Here is a 5,503-nt window from a genome sequence, read left to right on the forward strand (position 1 = left end):
CCCTTTCCGGCCGAACCCACTTCCAGCCGCGCCGGGTGCCGATAAGGCTCAAGAGACTCCGGAAGGCGGGGCTTGAGTCGTGACGGAGAACGCGGCGTCCCAGGAAGACGGAACCGTGGTTCAGGGCGCGTGTTTCCAGTCGGAGCTTCGATTCCGAGGAAAGAAGAGCGCAGCTCCTAGGGGCAGGAGTTCCGGGGCAGTGTTTAGCCAATTGTTACAGACTTCCTCCCGAACTTGGCGTCCCAAGCACCCCGGGATTAGCTGAACCGAACCGACTGTTTCGGGGGACGTCAGTTAAGCTCAGGGGTACGACGGCTAGAGGTTGGGGTTCTCCATCGAGACGACGGTATTACATAGAGTCCCAAAATAATCATACTCAAATCAGTGTTCGTTGCGCGTTGATTACGTGTGGCGTTCTGTGTTGGGTACTAGTGGGCATTATTTCATTTAAGGATCTTTAAAGCTCTGGGATTGGGTAGCGGATAAACACTCTCATTGTCCCCTCAAAAGGACGTTGTGAGGGAAAGCCATAAAGTTTTATGGAGGATTTAGGCACCAGGAGATGTATAGGACTTGCATCTAGCTAGAGAGGGAAGCATTATTGCAAGAGTGTGGACTGAAGCTAAAAAGATTGGTTTAAAAATGTGAAAAACGTTCTGGTACTTTGTTGTGTGGGTGGAAAACTATCGAAATAAATCTTTATACCAGTTGTAAGTAAAAAGACATTTAGTCTCACTTTATTAAGTTCCCCCAAATCGTGTAGAATGTGGATGTGTGTTGGGAAAATAACTTATAAAAAAATATAAGACCAATGAGAACAAGAGGAAAAGACCTTGCTTATTGGCAAAGGTAAATTGATTGCTTACAAATTCACATCTTCCTCTGAACCATTATTTCCGTGGAGACAGGGAAGGGGAGAACGTACAGTGGGAACACAGCTCTAGAGACAATGTATGGGATTTCAATGCCTGACTTCCCACATGTACTGTATGAACTTAGGGCATAGTTTCTTTTTCAGGTAACGGTAACCATCCTATGTGTTTTAATAAAGTGGTGTGAGGACTAAATGAATCAGTTTGTTTGTCATATTTAGTAAAGTTCCTGGTATAATGGTAAGCACTCAAGTATTAAGTATCACCTGCGATATGATTTATCATTGGGACATACTTCCTAGTGAGAATGTCTTGCAAAAGATAAGTGCTCAAAAATACCTGAGATGTTTAGAGTCCAAACAAATGACCTACAAGATAGCTGTTGCAATGGGCTCCTGGCTGGGACAAACACCTGACCAGAAGCAGCTTATAGAAGGAAAGGGTTTATTTGAAGCTTACAGTTTCCAGGGGAAGATTTATTGTGATGGAAGAAACTGACCTACTTCAAACATCCACAGCAGCAGATAGACCCAAATAGCCAAAGCTCAAGCTGGCTGTAAACACACTCTAGGGCTGGACTCAAGATATGTCCCAGTGACACACCTCCTCCAACAGGGCTTCCCTGATGGAGACAAGTAGGAAGTTTAATCAAAAATACATGGAGCTATAAGGGACATTTACATTCAAACCACCCAGTGGCCAAGATTAGATGAACTGTATAAGGAAGGAGAAAAATGAGGTGAAAGAAGAAAAAACAAAACAGGATAACCCTTTAAATGTGTTATAAAAGTTATTTATTTGATTTATTTATTTATTTTGATTTATGGTCTTGCTCTAGCCCAGGCTGACCTGGAATTCACGATGTAGTCTCAGGCTGGCCTTGAACTCACAGTGATTCTGTGCCTCCTGAGTGCTGGGATTAAAAGTCATGCACCACCATGCCAGGCTAAAAGTTGTTTATTTGAGAGATAATTTTACTATAAATATAACAGTATGTTAGAAATAAATAAAATTAATCTAATGAGTGCTTATTAAGATTTCTCAACAGTCAGATAAATCTGAATTTCCCTATATTGAGTTACTTAATACTTGTCTTTTAAAATTATTATTATTATTTTATTTTTTTTTTTTTTTTTGATTTTTCGAGGTAGGGTCTCACTGTAGCCCAGGCTGACCTGGAATTCACTGTGGAGTCTCAGGGTGGCCTCAAATTCACAGCAATCCTCCCAGCTCTGCCTCCTGAGTGCTGGGATTAAAGGCGTGCGCCACCATGCCCGGCTTAAAATTCTTTTTCTTTTTATTTATTTATTGGAAAAAGAGAGAATGGGTTGCCAGGACCTCTAGCCATTGAAACAAACTCCAGGCACTTGTGCCATGTGCATTTGGCTTATATCAGTCTGGGGAGCTGAGACTGGGGCCTGGGGCTTCACAGGAACACACATTAACTGCTAAGCCATCTTTCCGTCCCAATACTTGTTTTTTGGGTGAAAGATAGAGCACCAGGATTCTTACCATAGGTGCTCTAGAGTTTTATTATCACCATAAAGACATTGTGTAAATTTAAATTCCTACAAAGATGCTTCTTGGTACATGATGGAATTAGATCTCAATAAACCCATTGTAAGGAAAATATTCTATGTAAAAGTGTTTGTTACACTTAACCTACCAAACGTTATAGCTCAGGAGCACAGTTGAGTCTCTCTTGTTTAGCCTGACTGGTAGCAGTAAGCTTGCTACCCCTGCTCAGCCTCTAGTTTGCTGTATGTAATATGTATTGGTGGCCCTCAGAATTCAAAATAAACTTTCTTCTAATTGGGTATTGTGGTACTATTGTAAAATCTAAAATATATATATATATAAGCAGAACGTTCTTAAGTTGAAAATTATCTGTGTATGTTCTGTGTGTAATATATTTTTCTGCTCCTGTGTTCCCGCAAATGTGTCTGCGCTTCTATTTCATTTTTTTCCACGGGTCTTTCTACCTGACAATACCTCTCTTTTCAACCTAGACTTTATGGTTTATCAGCACGAAAACTCCCTGTGCTTAAGGCCTTGGGCCTTAACCCTGAATCTATCATATAACTCTCCAGTTGGAGATATAATATACTAACACAAAGTAGCATACAATAGATTCTCAACTTCCACCTTCAGTGTTCCCTTATTCTTTTGGTGTGTGTGTGTGTACATGTGAGAAGGGATTATGCACATACATGTGAATGTGGGTGCCAGATGACAACGTCATGTGTAATTCCCTAAGAACATTGTCCACTTTTTTGAGACAGTTTTATTGACCTAGAACCCACCAAGTAAGTTAGACCTGCTGACCTGTGAGCTCAGCTTTATACCTGTTTCCACCTCTCCTGAGATGAGCTAATAAGCATGTACCACCACACCCAGCTTTTTCGTGGGCACTGGGGATCAGAGTCATGTTCTCATGTTTGCAAAGCAAGCACTTTACTGACTGAGCTATCGCCCCAATTCCTTTTAACAATGCCTTGATTTATAATTAGTTCCCTGACCTGTGACTTCCACTTATTTCTTACAAGTTTTACTGCCTCTCTCAATCTCCTCACTAACTTCAGCCACTCATCATTAGGTTAACAAACTATTTTATAATACAGCTTTTAATCTGTTAACACACATTCATATGTATTTGAAATTTCTCATGTTGGTTTCCTTTTTAATTTTAATTATGTGCTCCTAGATTCTCTTTAGGCTGTTGATGACATACTTGTAAGGTCTGATGGACCATTGGGCGAAAAGTTAGTTGGACATGCTCATTGAGACCATCAGAGTCTAGAGCTGGGGCTTTAGATGATATTTTTGCGGTTGCCAGCGCTCTAAATAAACCCTGTTTTAAGTGACAGAAGTTCCAAATCTGTTACTTGTGCATTATTTTAAATCAATAAAGACAAAAACATTGCACTAATATAGTGAAAATAGGTAAGTTTTGGCTCTAGTTTCTGCTTGCAGTCACCTACTCATTTGACTAGAGTTCCTAGTGGTCACAGACATGTCCAGAACCTTCTTCCTAAGTAGATGAGAAAATTAAGGCCGTCTTTCAATATATACTTCCTGCCTCCCCACTTCCCTTAATTCCTCTCTCATTTATCTGCCCATTTCTTACTGGTGCATCTCAGAAGCTGACATGTACCACCTCCGACACTGCTATTAACCAGTGGTTTGTTTTTATGGGTTTTGTTTTGTTTTGTTTTGTTGTTGTTTTGTTCTTAGAGATAGGGCCTCACTCTAGCACAGACTGACCTGGAATTCACTATGTAGTTTCAGGGTAGCCTCAAACTCATGGTGACCCTCCTACCTCAACCTCCGAGTGCTGGGATTAAAGGTGTGTGCCACCATGCCCAGCTTAATCACACATTTCTTGAAATTCAATCCTTGCATTTTTCACTGGTTTCTTCTAATCTCATGCATTGTATTGAGCTCTCTTCCTCCCCTTTAAATGGAATTTCTCATTCACAGCCCTGGGTTGTTTTTCTGTCAATATTTCTCCCATCTGTAGCATCCTTTCACTGTTTCAACCTGTATGTTCATGGATTCTAAAACTGCTATCCTGATATCTCTCTTTAGGCTCAGACTTTTCTTTCTGGAAAACATTAAAATAAAGCCCCACAAACTCTTGATTCATCTGTTTCTTTAATTTCTACCAATAATGAAGTTTAGGAGAAATCTAAGTGGGTACATAAAAAAATAAAAACATAGAAATGATCTGTTTTGTATTTGTCTCTTCTACTTCACAAGGTTTATTTTTAATGACCTATGATTCCTAAGTACCCGACACTATGCCTGGCACACACTGCATACCCAGCCAGTGTTTGCTATTGAACTGCTTGGAAAATAGTGCATCTAACAAGACTAATAGAGGTTACAAACTTCAAAAATTGATTTAATTTTTTAAAATATTTAGTATAAAAGTAGGCTGTTACAATGCTACCTAAGGTTATTAGCATCTTAACTACATCACATTATTGATTAATTTATAAGTCCTACAATATTATCAATGATGCCATTGCTCTGTTCACCTATATGAATCATGAGTAATAAATATTTCCTATGCCTTAAAATGATGATTCATTATGAATAACAGTATATATATATTATATTAAGGGAGGGCATCAGAGAGAATTTTTTTATCCAGGCATCAAAACATATAGGCTAAATCCATGAAAGCAAGCACAAAAATATCATTTCTTTACACCTGCTGAACATCTCATATGAGAGGAGTTAATCATGTCTCCAATAAGCCAATGTATTTGGTTAGCAGACATTATTTACCTTTATTCACAAGAGTTGTAATGTCTTGCACATTTTCACTATAGTTGATTTTGAATGAATAGTTAAAATAATGACTTTTAAAGCTTTTGTTTTTAACCAGTGTTATAAACCATCCCTTCATGTGGAAAGTTGGATCGTGGCAATACTGAAGATATACTATTAAACGTGGAAAATTCCAGTAATGCTTTTGTGTGTTCATCTTCTTCACTGGGTGGCGCTGTTGTACTGCTCTTAACCTGCTGAAAATACAGTTTCATTTTCTTTTACATAAGTAGACAGAGTGATAAACATTGGACACAATGTTCTGAATAAAAAAATTAGATTCTAAATTTATTAGC

The sequence above is a fragment of the Jaculus jaculus genome, chromosome 1, assembly GCF_020740685.1.
Source record: "Jaculus jaculus isolate mJacJac1 chromosome 1, mJacJac1.mat.Y.cur, whole genome shotgun sequence".
NCBI lineage: Eukaryota > Metazoa > Chordata > Mammalia > Rodentia > Dipodidae > Jaculus > Jaculus jaculus.